A 14,753-nucleotide genomic window follows, 5' to 3' on the forward strand; every position below is an offset into this window, starting at 1 on the left:
ATTAGTTAAATTATGTTGATATGACTTTGGTAGGTTTCTTTGAGTTTATCTTGTTTGGCATTAACATAGCTTCCTCAATCTGTAGATTTATGTTTCTTGTCACATTCAGAAAATTTTCAACAATTATTCCCTATATTTTTTCATCTCCACCCTCTTTTTCCTCTTCTGGGACTCAGATGACATAAATAGTAGATACTTGGTTATAGTACTACAGGTCTCTGAGGCTGTGTGTGTGTGTATGTGTGTGTGTGTTGGTTGCTATTTTTTGCTCTCTTTGTTGTTCAGATTGGGTTATTTCCATCATTCCTTCAAGTTCGTTGGTTCGTTCCTCTGTCCACTCCATTCTGCTGTTGAACTCATCCACTGAGATTTTATTTTGGTAATTTTATTTTCCATTTTTAAAATTTCCACTTGGTACATCTTAATGTCTTTTATTATTCTTTGCTTTTTTTTTTTACACAATCCTGGTTTGTGGGGTAGAGAGGGGTATCTTCTTGCATCAAGATGGGGTTTGAAGTGTACTCCTCATTTGGCCCTTGCTAATGGGATTGGGGTTGAGGATACAGTTTCGTTTCATAGTGTTTGCCTGAAGAAGACCAGTTATTTTCTAAAAGTTTTCTGCCTTGCTAGACTGCCGCCTTTCCTGTCCTTTGACTAGAGAAATCAGAGGTATCTTAGATCTTTGTCTCCACCCATTGGCCTCCCCGGGTTGTAGGTTTCTCCAGCACCCAATCTGGGATATATGAGACAAACAAAACCAAACCAGGGAATTTACCATCATGCTGTTTCCTAGATTTCTAAGGTTCTTATCCAATCTGCTTTCTTTTCTTCATATTTCGGGGACTTAAGTTTATTTTCTACATTGTATGGAATTTTTACTGTGTTAAGAGAGAGCAATAGGAAAAGGTGTGTGCACTCCATTGTTCTCTACACGTTCTCTACGTACTTATATTATAAATATAGTCTTACATAATTTATGGAATCCTTTTTAGATAGTTCAGATATTACATAATATAATAAATTTCATTATTTAGTATGTGTTAACTCAGTATAAATGGTATTGAAATTGATATGATTCTGCTTTCTCTTTTTTTTTTTTTTTCATTTCTCTCCACCTGATTTTAGTTGGCTGTATTTTTATTCTTAAAATCTCAATTGAAGCATTCTAAATTCTAGAATGCACCTTTATACACTTAAACATACTTATTGAATTGTTATATTTAAACAATATGTTTTGACACAGATCTATCCCACATACCCCACAAACTTTAATGAGGAAATAAAATCAGTATAGCTATACTCCTTCGCATTCTCTGTCTTTCCAGTTTATGCCCTGTTAGAGCTATTTTAAAATTGTTATAATTTATAATATTTATATTCCATCATGTAGGAAAATTTTCACAATTGTTTTAAACTTAGCCTTAATTATGATGAATTTAATGTTTACTAATAGTCTTTTTATCAGATATTTCTCATTTATTATTTGGCTGCTCAAATTAATCTTGCAATAGTTTCTTCAGAAAATTTAAGGCTACTGTACTTCCAGCAACTTTAAAAAAGTGGTTAATTTGCCACCATGTTATATTTGAATAACAGCTTAACTGTGTATAAAATACCTGTCACATTTTTTCCTCCTGAACTTAATAGGCATTGATTAGCTGTATGTTAGTAATGAATATTGCTGTGAGGTAAAAAGTCAGACTGATTTTTCTCCTCTTAAGTAAGCTCATACATTTCCTGATATCCTCAATGGAGTTTCCCCTTGCCTTTCAGCCACTGTAACTATTATTTCCTGGGATAAAATATACTCAATTTAATATGTAGCATCAGATCTTTTCTTTCAAAGAAAGAATCTTGAATAGTATATCTAAATATTTTCCTCTTCCAATTATATATTTCTTTCTCATTTCTTTTCCATTTCATCATTTTCACTTTCCTCATTTTTTTTTAACCTAGCTGTACTATCAGCAGATTCTGTCCTTTTTTTACCTGCTCCCAATACGGCCTTCATTTATGTGATGTGAGGTTTAATTTTCATTTCCACTTCTTTTTTGAGCTCTGCCAGCTTACTTTTTCATTTCCTTTTGTTGTCTTTTCATTTATTCCATGAACCCTTGTATCTCTGCACTGCACTCACATTTTATAGAGAACACTTTTTCATTACATCCTTTGAATTCTTGGAAGAGATTCTAGTTAATATCTTCATGTGCTCCATGGCAAAACTTTTCTGCTCTTGGTTCATCTGCCTTTTCTTTTCCATATTCCTTTTCTCATTTTTCCTTCTTACAGAATTTGCACTAAAAAAGCAAGGGAAGCGTTGAATGGTTTCATTTTTTTTTGTTTGTAAAATGAGAGGAGTATTTTATGCACAAGCTTCATTTTGCAATGTACTAGGTATTTCTGGAAGGGTAGTATTGATTTAGGCTTAGAAAAATGATCTTAGTTAAAAGAAAACCTTCTTCATCCAGAGTGCAGCTCCATATAACACAGCATGTAGGATGCATGCGTGTGTGTGTGTGTGTGTGTGTGTATAATGTGTGTGTGTGTGTGTGTTTACCTCCCCTTTAGTTATCAGGCTGCTAATTACCCACAAATTTCTTTCTGTCCTGGTGCAAATTTAAAAACATGGTATGTCTGTGCAATTCTTGTTTTTTTTTTTTCCAGTTTTTTTCCACTCTAAGATGTTCAGTGGGATTCAGAGAAGTTTTTATAGCCCTTCTATTGACGCAATCCTTATTTTTCAGGAAAGTGTCCTTAGTTTTGCTCTCTGTGTGTGCCATGGAGAAGGGGCTGCTCTGCTGGCCCTACTTTGGATTTGTAGGGGCCCATTATTCTCCCTAAAAATCCCTGTTTTCTGAAACTTGACAGCTCTTCTCTCCTTATGATAGTAATAATAACTATTACAATTAGGTGAAGAAAGTTTTGCAGTTTTCAACAGATTGTGTTTTTCTCTTTGTCTCCCATTTTTTCTATAGATCTCAGGGAGCCTCTTCAGGTTCAACCTCGTTGAAGAGGATGTAACATTCTTTAGTTCTTATAATTAGATATCTCCAACACACAATTTTTGGCAGTTTTATAAAAGTTAATAAATGTTATCTAAAAATTTTTTCTTAGTCAAGAGTATGCATAAGTTATTATTTACCTTTTTTTCCAATTTATGCTTATCTTCCAGGAAGCTATTTTCTATATAGCGCTATGGGAGCATGCACTTTCATGTTATTTGAAACTCACATTAAAAGAAAAAAACTGTTGTAAATATTGCCCATATAGTTATCTTCCTTGGCACCAAATCTGCTTTCGCTGCGTAGCTAACGTAGTGGTTGGACATAGAAGGTGACCCTGCCATCATTGTTACCTTCCTGACACCTGGTTCCCATTTGGCCAGGTGGAGAGTGACACACTCCAGTCATTGGGTCACACTGTCCTGAGCCACAGGAGCACCGTCGAACACAGTCCTGCCCATGGCGATCTTCAGGACAAGCAGCAAGTAAGAGCAAAATAAACCAGAGCAAAACAAAACCAGATTTTTCTTATTAAATATTTTTCCAGACAAGATTTTTTTTAAACTTGTGAAATACATGGCATTTTCATTTAATCAAATAGGTTTTACTGACTTGCTGTTAGTTTGATTTTCAGTCTGAAAGGTTGCTTAGAAATAAACAAAGCAAAACAAGGGACTGTTTAAATTGTTGCTACATAGAGCCATTTTAGTTGGTGTTAGGAATTTTCAACCAAATATCTAGTGTCAAAAACTTACATATAATATAAATGTCTCTTACACATTAGGGACCTCAACTGTTCCCAATTTGGATTGCTTTGCTTTGCCAAAGCAAAGTGTCTTAGCAAGTGTAAGAGAGAGTATGTGTGTATGTGTATGTGTATGCATATGTATATATTACACATATATGCATGTGGTGTATGTATATTACATATATATTACATAATATATGTAGGTACATTATGTGTACATGTATGTTATATAACATATTTAGGTATGTGTACATACGTTATACAATATATGTATGTATATTATATGTATTACAAACATATATTTGTAATAATCTTAAGTATGTTCTCTTAAAGCCCATTCTATAATTTTAGCTAAAGTTCCTATACACAAATATAAGATTCATAATGCTCATATCTTCAAATATTCATTTATATATTTACATTATTAATTTGGTTATTTTTTTGGCAACTTCATTCCACAAATTCATCGAGATGCTTACCAAAATATATATAACACACAAAGATAAAATAAATATCTGTTGAGAATCACATAAGGGGAAAATGCAGTAATAATATAAAATAAGTATCATATTTTTTGGAACATTTAAGAGGTGGATTGCAAATTTGGCTCTATCCTACTTAGCTGTGAAAGCAAATGGAAAGTGCTCAGGTACAAGATCACAACTTTCTGAAGACAAAAGTACCCCCAGCGTTCCCAGAAATCACAGCTTTTGAAAATGCTTGGCAGGAGGACATTTCTTCCACTTACTCTCTTTGAAGAACAAATGCAAAGGGCAGACAGAACCTGGCTTAAGAAATGTTTATAGGTTGGCTTTAACTGAAAGACAACTTGCCAGTTGAGGCCTCAGGAGGCACTATCCACTAAGTGTCAGTTGAATGCTACCTCGAGCCAGGTTTTCTCTTGTCTCTTATTCTGAATACAGCAGAGTGCTGAGGCCTGCAGGGCACTTAAACAGAAAAATTACCCTCCTACAAAGCAGGCAAAGCAATTAGCTGCCCAGGAAGCATAAGTATTTTGGGTATCTTTAGCACATAACAGTTTAGTACCCTAAATTACAAACGTAGCTATCATTCATCCAAATGAAGGAATAGCAAATGAAGGTATTTCATAATCTACTTCATAGATGTTGAGGTGTGTGTACATGGATGAGGGTTGAGGCAGTACTTCCATCTTTAGTTTAAGATCTATTGGAGGTACTTTTCTCTTTTAATTGTGAGGTATAAGATTACAGAATAAAGCACAAAACACAATATTCAGTTCAATGGATGATCACAAAGTGAACATCCTCATTCATAGCACTCGTGTCAACAATTCAGTATTGCCAGGATGGACTCTCCGACAATGTACTCCCCTGCTCATTGCTTCCTTTATCCTCCCTAGAAACCATCATAATTATGGCTTCACATGTGAGAGTTTCATTTTGACTGTCACCAGAAGAGTCAGAGGAGTCAGAGTATATGAGTATGTGTAGTTATTTGGGTTAAGCAAAAACTATATACATATTTTTTAAATGGCACATCCGAAAAATAACAAAAACAAAATATACTTGGTATCTATAACCTCAGAGTGTCTAAGCCTGTGAATTTGTAAGGGTTCTTCAGTCCAGTGCCTTAAACTTTATGGCAATAGTTGCTTTTGTGATAAGTAGTTAATTTAAGGTCTTTGGCTTTTAGGAAACTGTTCACTTTTTGGTGAGGAGTGAAACCACTTACTTTTGAGCTAGGGAATCACTAAGCATAAATGAAATTGTGGAACTTTAGACAATGAGTTTGACATTGTGAACACAAAAATCTCAAGTTTGCTCTGATCTTGGCAACATATTTTCTAATACTGACTTGAGTCTAACATTGCTGGGGCAAGGGAGTTATCACCAAAAAGATCTCCTTGGCTACTTTCACTGACTTCAGCTTTTAGCCAAACTCCTACATAAATATTCTTCAACCTAGAATTTAGGTCAGCTTGTGTTTGCTGTTAGTACTGTAAATTAGGAAGTAAAATAATTGCAACAACATATATTCTTTAACTGCAGTTCTTAAAAACTCCAGTTAGCTTTTAGTACATTTGCTACCATTATCGGGCCTTGGAATGATCAGCATATCCACTCCATCATGGTAAGAATAACTTACTTTGACTTGAGTCAGACCCAGTGAAGCCAGGAAGGCAGATACAGGTGCCAATCATGGGTGTCACAGATGCCACCATTCAGGGACTTACACATCTTTTGGCAATATGGACTAAACATGACTCTTGGGCATCCTGTTAAAGGAGAACAAAACCATATGTGGTATTGTAACTTACAGCAAACAGTGTTTAAATTCACTCCAGTTGACACGCCATTTGAGCCAGCAATCCCATTCCTGGGTATATACCCAAAGAATTAATGTGGTTAACTCAACATTCCAAATACTATTGATATTTTCAGTCACCTTCAAGTTGTTGATTCAAGGCATGGAGTTATCTGAGGATATGAGATGATACAGAAATTATTAGTATTTGATGCTGCCCATTAGTAAGGTATAACTTAACTTTGCACTTCCTTGTAAATCTACCTACTTTTATTTTTTATTTTTATTTTTTATTATACTTTAAGTTCTGGGGTATATGTGCAGAATGTGCAGGTTTGTTACATAGGTATACATGTGCCGTGGTGGTTTGCTGCATCCATCCCACCATCGTCTACATTAGGTATTTCTCCCAATGTTATCCTCCCCTATCCTCCCAACACCACCCCCCCCCCGCCCCGGCTATCCCTCCCCTAGCGCTCCCACCTCTGACAGGCCCTGGTGTGCAATGTTCCCCTCCCTGTGTCCATGTGCTCTCATTGTTCAACACCCACCTATGAGTGAGAACATGTGTTGTTTGGTTTTCTGTTCTTGTTCAGTTTGCTGAGAATGATGGTATCCAGCTTCATCCATGTCCCTGCAAAGGACATGAACTCATCTTTTTTTATGGCTACACAGTATTCCATGGCGTATATCTGCTACAGTTTCTTTATCCAGTCCATCATTGATGGGCATTTGTGTTGGTTCCAAGTCTTTGCTATTGCGAACAGTGCCACAATAAACACACATGTGCATGTGTCTTCATAACAGAATGATTTATACTCCTTTGGGTATATATCCAGTAATGGGATTGCTGAGTCAAATGGTTCTATTTCTAGATCCTTGAGGAATCACCACACTGTCTTCCACAATGGTTGAACTAATTTACACTCCCACCAACAGTGTAAAAGTGTTCCTATTTCTCCATATCCTCTCCAGCATTTGTCTCCTGATTTTTTAATGATCGCCATTCTAACCGGGCTGAGATGGTATCTCAATGTGGTTTTGATTTGCATTTCTCTAATGACCAGGGATAATGAGCTTTCTTTCATATGTTTGTTGGCTGCATAAATGTCTTCTTTTGAAAAGTGTCTGTTCATATCCTTTTCCCACTTTTTGATGGGGTTGATTTTTCTTGTAAATTGTTTAAGTTCTTTATAGATTCTGTATATTAGCCCTTTGTCAGGTGGGTAGATTGCAAACATTTTTTTCCATTCTGAAAGTGCTTAGGAGACAATTCACTGAACAAGGCTATCTAATTTCAACATACATAAATTCATTATTTTAAATATTTAAGTGTTATAGCTTGTCTTGTCTGGAATGATCTGGGTTTAATAAATGTAAGAATTCAAAAAGGAACCAAGTATAGAGGATGCCTCTTCATTTTCTATTAGTTTTTCTATTTTCTACTTTCTTATTCAGGGAGGTATGGCCTACCATGATGATGCTTGTGTAAGAGATAAATAATGGCCAAAGAATGGTTTGTGTTGAGATTCAAATTTTTATAATTCCCACATATATCCTGTCTGGAAACATAAAATTCTCATCTTGAGTCTCAGATTTGCTTATCTACTCAACAGTGGCTGATTCTTTCCTCCCTTTTCATTCCAGTTAAAAATGAAATTCTTCATTATGGAGATGGAAGGCAAACACTTTAAAACTGCTCATACCAAAGATTATTCACTTGTACAGCTATTGTGCTTCTTTATTGCTTTCTGTGAAAAACAGTGGGTTTACGCCACGTTCACTCCTGTGAGTCATTTCCTCCCATCAAGCGATGTCAATTTTCATAGGTAATTAACCCTTTTTGGTGCACAGCATTTTTTTTTTTCAGTCTTCCCAAGTAGTTTTTTTCTCTCTCACTTGTAACAATTGAATGTAACCCAAAAACAGAATCAGTGAATCAATGTACCTAAAAAAAAATTAGTGATTTTTTTTTAAGTCTCCATCTTCTTCTCTTCTATCTTTCACCAAGATATAAAAATGCTTCTTTCACATCCATTTGGGTCAGTTTTGAGAACATAGGTATTTACAGTTTTTATCAAGTTACTAATACAGTAAAATAAATGTGATGCTGAAAAAGAATGTTTGGTTGCTTGACATTAGAGAAAAATGCATAAAACATGCTGAAAATCATGCTGAAAATATGGCAACTGAAACTTAAGGTCTGATGTGTACTGCTGACATACTGCTTTCAGAAAAGGAGGTTAAATTAATAAGAGTTCACTGGTATCGAAAACTCTCCAGTGGTATTACTCTGAAGGGAAAGATAACATGGATTTCTATGCAAGTAAGGAAAGGGGCAACACAATAAAGAGTGAAACTTACGTTGCAATGGAGGGAAATGTTACACTTTAGATATAATCACACTATCAAAGAATCAGCTTCTCAGCTGAAAGAAAAAAAAAACAGCTTGCTTAATTGATGAATTTAAATAACTGATATAGGTGAAGGTCTAGATTTTGAGATAATTTTCATATGAATCAGTTACTTAGAAAACATAATTTTCCGATGATGTGAACCTATTTTCCAAAGACAGTTTTATATTTGATAGAATCATCCTTTGTTGTTCTTTCTTCATGTGTGTGTATATATATGTTTGTGTGTGTGTGTGTGTGTGTGTGTGTGTGTGTGTGTGTGTGTATTTGAAAATCACCTGATTTTTAGCCTTCGACTTTTGAAATTGGGAAACTGAACTTAACGAAATTAACCTACTAATGAGTGAGCCATCTATTTGAAAGATACTATCTGTGCTAACCTCTTAGTCCCAAAACCCATTAAATTTGTATCAAGAATATGATATGTGTTTACAGATGAGCCCATGACATTTTTTTTCTAAGAGTAAATTATTTTATAGACAATTTCACTTTCCTATCCAATTCTGTGCTATGTGAAGTCTGAATTCTGGAATCACGCACACAGCACTTGCTCAAACGTTCGCCAAATTTAACAACAAAATGCACATAAACGACACAATGATTTTACTTGGCTCACCCCTTCCCTCATTTCCTAAATCCATTTTGATCTTTACTTGGCCTTTACTCTGTAATTTATAATTATTTCTCCCTGGAAATCTTGTATTTCTGGCAAGGTGTGTTTAGTTATTTTCTATTACAAGGTGACTATTGTTTTTCCTATCCTTGTACATCTCCTCTTGAATTCTCATTCCAAGAAGTTCGGATAGGAATTTACAGTTCTGATTTGTTTAAACATTAAAGGTTAAATGGAAGCCCCTTTGCTACTGTATACTATTATTATGTGAATGGCCTTTGGTACTATCATTAGAAACTTAAAACAAACAAGGCTATGACTGCATCCTGAGACACGTAGCTCCCAAGAAATGAAAAGCATGAATCTGTTTTCCACAGTCTGTTTTCTTAGTATTTTACCAGGTTACTCAGATACATGAGCCATTGTTATGCAGTTTTGCTTTATTCTTAAAAGGAGATACTGACATTTTTGGTCTGTTTGAATTTTTATTGCTATGAGCAATAGCATTAAAGCCAAACTTCTGCAAATGTCTTGATATTTTTCTCTTGGCACTGGCGAATACTGTGTGGCCCATGCTTCTCAAAGCATTCTATACCAAGGGTGGTGGTGTTTTCATAAACACTGTTAAAAGAAGTGACCATAGTTAGAGAGGACTCTAATGCCTTAAATATCCTTAAAGAGAGTGACTTTAAATAGCACGTATTGCATACAGGTTGGAGAAGTAAAGGGTTTCCAGGGTCTGTGGTCACTTTAAAATCTCTTATTGATCATAAAGTACATAGCGCTATGAGTTTACATCTAACAGGAATTATTGTTTTTCCTACATGCTATCCATAAGTTAGGACTGACCCACCTCTCCTCTGAAATATGAACAAGTGATGAGATTCTGCTGTAAGTTTGTCTGCTTCCTCTGACCTCTGCTGAGAGAAAATTTTGATTCTCCATTCCGAACTCGAGAACACGAAAGTCCAGTTGTTCTTGGCTGCTGAACGTTTTGCTTTTAAGCCAGCTACACCTTTTATGGATATTTTCTTGAATCTTCTTTCATAGTCCTGTAATTATAGTTGATGTTGCCAAGGAATCCTTGCAGCCACATCCAACCACGTGTTGCCTGGAAATAAGCCAATTTGACTAGTCAGGGAGCCGTTCCCTGACTCAGCCAGTCTCACTTTTTATAAGGTAAAGCTACCCTCCTTCAACTAAAGGTAGCTTGCCTTCTGAAATAAAAGTGCAACCCAGTTACATGTAACTTGATATTATTTTATTAGGATAAAACATCCTCGATATAAAGAAGAAACTGAAAACTAATAGAAATTGATTAATTTTATATTTTAGTTCTTCATTTTAAGTTTGAATAACTTCAATGGTTACAGGTCCCAAGCAAAACAATAATTGGAACCATTTTCATACATGCTTAATTGTGTTTTCAGCTGGTAATGTTTAAAATTAGGACAAAATAGGGAAGATATATTTAAAACATATACTCAATGGCTTATAGAAAATTAAAATCAATAGCTTGACAAGGAGTCAATATTTTGGGTTTAGGGAGAAAAATCCCCAAATTATTCATATCCTTGTAGAATCAGGAAAATAAAAAGAATCTGCTCTAGGAATGACTAGGGAGGGAAGAGAGCAGCAGTCGCCAAGTTGGGGGAAAAATTAAATCTATATAAAGTACATTATAAATAACTACAAGCTTAAAAAATAAGTAGCTGGCTGAACATTTTAACATGCTCCTTGGGACTCTTTTTCTGCATTCTTCCATAACCATTTTCAATGTTAAAATATCCTTTAAAAAATCAATGTAAGGTGCTTGGTCTAGGGACTATTCTTTTTTATTACACAATAAGGAGCCAACTGGCATTTGGTCATTTAAGCTAGTCATCATTTTCACTCCAGAATAACAATTTGCTTAATTTAATTGTTCCTAAGCAGACCCTAGAATTAACTTACTTTATGAATCACTTGAAATATATTGTAGTTTGCTCTTTGTTGATTCATAATAATAAGTTTATGTTTTCTTATTTTTTTTCTCTTTTTTATTCTTTTTCTTTCCATGGTGGATACTTGTGAAGAACTTGGGAATATTTTGAATAGAAAAGACAAAATAGAAGAATGAATTACACAGAAAGTATATGTTTTCAACTAGTCAAATATAAATTCTAACAGAATTTTCTATGAATTAGAAGCTTCAATTAACATTTGCCCTTGGTATTCCGAGTGATGACCCCCAACCCCACCAGTGCCTCCTCAATAAATTACAGCTGAGCACAGAACACACATACAGAGAAGACAGTGGTTTCCATGGTAGCCAGACATACAGGTGCATCTCCCTATGACTGGGTGACAGTCCTCATTTTTGGCTGAACACTGACATACCTGGTTACAGTCCTTTCCATATGTGCCTGGTGGACAAACTAAGGGGAAGAGGAAATATAAACCCAATGAATTAAATTTGTCTGCGTAAATATAGCTCTAAAAGTGAAAGCAGCGAAAAATTTATTAAATAAGACCATTGCCTACAGAAGTGTGCTGCCCTTTGGGATTTAGGTTCCATTAAATTTATTTGGGGATTACTTCACTGTTTGATTTTGTTTTGTTCGGTCAATTTGTGACCAACTGTCAAGGGCTGGCTGCAATTTTCTTATCACGGAAAAAAAATCATACGGTAATGTCAGGTAAAATCAACTAAAATAATAGTATAATTCATGAGGGACCACATATCTGGATAAAGATTTTTTTTTCTGTTGCAGCTAGTTTAAACTCTCAAGGTTCTTTCTCTTTGCACATTAGCATGCATTGTATTTGTGTCACCTGTCAGCCACTCTGCTGAGATCTGCTGTTTTCTTTTTACAGATTGCAATGAAAGCTTCCCTCCAATTTTTAAATAACGTCATGACATGAAAAAAGGCTTTCTTTGTATTTTTCAGCTAATAAAATTAAGTCAAGTAGACATTTTGAGTTTCATGGTGGTGTCTCCATGAGAATTCAAACAAATTCAGTGAAAAAAATAGCCAAGTTGGTCTACAGGTCCCATAGACCTAAAATTGTATAAGAATCATTAGACCCACCATCTTATTACCTTGGCCTTTCAGCATCAGGAGTACATGAAAGAATTAACATTATTGTTTTGTTCACTGCATCCACGTTTTTGTTTACTGTTCTTGTATGCCCATGGTGTCCCTTGTATTCCTAGCATCCGCTGCCCTTAATACTATTTAATCTTACAGCTTTCTTTAAGTAATAATAACAGCAATTTAGAAATTCCATCAGTTGCTTGCTTAGTATTAAGAACAAAGAGATAGATGAAACATGGGGCGATTAAGGCAATGGAAATTCTCAATTTTTTTTCTCCCATTCTTGATTGGGACATGCACAAATATAAGAGCATTAGGTAGAATCTGACTCAGCATCTGAACAGTTATCTTTATAGTCGGCTGTTGGTCTAGACATCTTTTTATCTAAGAGTCACCAATTGTTCAAATATTTTTCAATGAAGTATTCATTGTGAACTTGCCAGATACACTAAAAGGTACACCATGTGGCTTTACTGTCTGGAAAGCTGAGTTGATAAGTGGCTAACAAGAGAATTGACCATGGTGTTTTAGACATAGCTGAGAGTGGATGCATGTGATGTTCTTACTCCCTCTATCTCATTGTCATTAAACACATGAGAGCATCATCTACATTCCACTGTGTCTTGACGAAAGGAACTACCTCATGGGAGGTTTCTAATCTGAAAGGCCAGTAAACAATAAAAAAAAAAGTAGAAATATGTTTCATTAGAGGCTCCTGAAAGATTTAGAGACCAAGAGCTGAAGTTATTACAACTTTTTCCCATCATTGGGAAGATCTGTTTTTGCCACAGGATACATAAGCATAAAGCTTGGTCTTCCCATAGCAAATATGCCCACAAAACACTTGCCCTGGGGAGATTAATTACACTGAAAAGTGAAAGTGGCTGTGCTGAACACAATAGGGTTTGTGTAATAAATGCTGCTATTCCAATCTATTTAGCCATTCCCCAACTTGAGGCATGGAGCCCAGTGGCATAGGGCTTTGAAGGAAGGGACGATTTGGTTGGTGTTCTTTGAAAGAGAGAGCTGTCATGCAAATTGCGCTGGTCTGAAAGTACCCAGTGAAAGTAGTGTAGTCCAAAGGAAATTGCAGAAACTTTGGGCCCAACTCTGCCATTCACCTGATCTCTGGGATTAAAGTTATTTGAGCTCTAAGATCTTCAGCCTTCTTTTCTATAAAATGAGATTAATAGAATCTATCTCATAGATTTTTGTGAGGAGTAATACAGTTGAAATAGTAACATATAGGAATCTCATAGTGCCTAAACAAAATTTATTTCCTTTCTATCCAAACCCTTATATTTAAAATCAGAATCAACTGTTCAACAGAGGTGCTGTATATGGACAAACAACACAGAAGACTTCAGCAAAATTATTGAGAAAAATTGTTTAACATTTAAAGACCATCTTGACATGTATCTGTTATTGATGGAAAATTATTTCTTAAAAACATTGAAATCACTTGATGCAAACCTTCAGAAACACATCTAAATAAAATTTATCCATATTCTCATTAATTTCCAATGTCTAGGGCTTTATGGAACTATTCACACATGTTAATAACTTTTCCATACTAAAAGGAGCCCAGGCACACCTTTAGCTTTGAGTGTTCAAACACAGAGGAATCAGCCGGGCGCGGTGGCTCATGCCTGTAATCCCAGCTCTTTGTGAGGCTGAGGCGGGTGGATCAGGAAGTCAGGAGTTGGAGACCACCCTGACTAACATGGTGAAACCCCGTCTCTACTAAAAATACAAAAATTAGCTGGATATGGTGGCACGTACCTGTAGCCCCTGCTACTCAGGAGGCTGAAGTGGGAGAATCACTTGAACCTGGGAGTCAGAGGTTGCAGTGAGCCGAGACCATGCCGTTGCACTCCAGCCTGGGTGACAGAGTGAGATTCCCTCTCAAATAATAGAAAAAAAGAAATACAGAGAAATCAAAATTGTAGAATATAGGAATAATATACTCCTGAGCAATTGACCTCTTAGTGCTCTTACAGTCAGTTCTCAAGTGGATTTTCAAATGTTATTGAAGGAATTTACAGTTTGTTTTGCAAGGCAATAAAGTGAAAATGAAAATGAAGAAATAAAAGCAAGAAAAAACATGCTGAATGTTACCCCAAAATAATTTTTGATGATATAGTGTTTCTTATATTACATAGTCATCATGAAAATTGTCCATCAATTATTATCCAACTAAATAATAATGACTTTGAGACTTCAGAGGGTATCAAAGCCTGATAGCTTCATGTTTTCTGCAAGAGATGGTAAGTAACAAAAACAATCACTCTTGTTAGTTTATCGTCTTATGCTTCTGGATGGACTGCATTGCAGTGCACAGTTTTGGTCTATCTTACAAGCCATGCAGAATTCTGAATCTTTTCATTCAGCCAAGAAATATTCTCTGAATACCTACTATGTGCCAGGTTCACAACAGTGAGCAAAACCAGACATAATTCTGGTACTTTTAAGCTTGTAATAGTGAAGAGAAACATGATTAAATAATCATTCAAATAAATACCGAATTTAAGCAAGTGACAGGGTAAGGGGTGCTGTGAGGAAATTAGTAGCAGGGACCCCAGTTTAGACTGGCATGGGTGGGGTGGAGGTGTT

At 35.6% G+C, this 14,753-nt stretch overlaps 1 protein-coding gene across 7 annotated transcripts in view; it reads right to left on the reverse strand.

Annotated features, from left to right (window-relative positions):
• Window positions 1-434: 434 nt before the first annotated feature.
• Window positions 435-14,753, reverse strand: part of LOC116538657 (EGF-like and EMI domain-containing protein 1) — a 624,824-nt gene continuing 610,505 nt past the window's right edge. For 5 of the 7 annotated variants that reach the window (XR_004263737.1, XR_004263732.1, XR_004263736.1 and 2 more), the window contains 3 exons: window positions 9,917-10,174; window positions 6,050-6,209; window positions 435-3,469 (listed from right to left, as the gene is read on the reverse strand). The gene's annotated coding sequence lies outside the window, so the exon portion shown is untranslated. Of the gene's footprint in view, window positions 3,470-6,049; window positions 6,210-9,916; window positions 10,175-11,016; window positions 13,799-14,753 lie in introns of those variants that run through there. The other 2 variants (XR_004263733.1, XR_004263742.1) reach the window with 2 other exon arrangements.

Source organism: Sapajus apella, unplaced genomic scaffold (assembly GCF_009761245.1).
Source record: "Sapajus apella isolate SASKATOON/1434 unplaced genomic scaffold, GSC_monkey_1.0 scaffold4, whole genome shotgun sequence".
Taxonomy (NCBI): domain Eukaryota; kingdom Metazoa; phylum Chordata; class Mammalia; order Primates; family Cebidae; genus Sapajus; species Sapajus apella.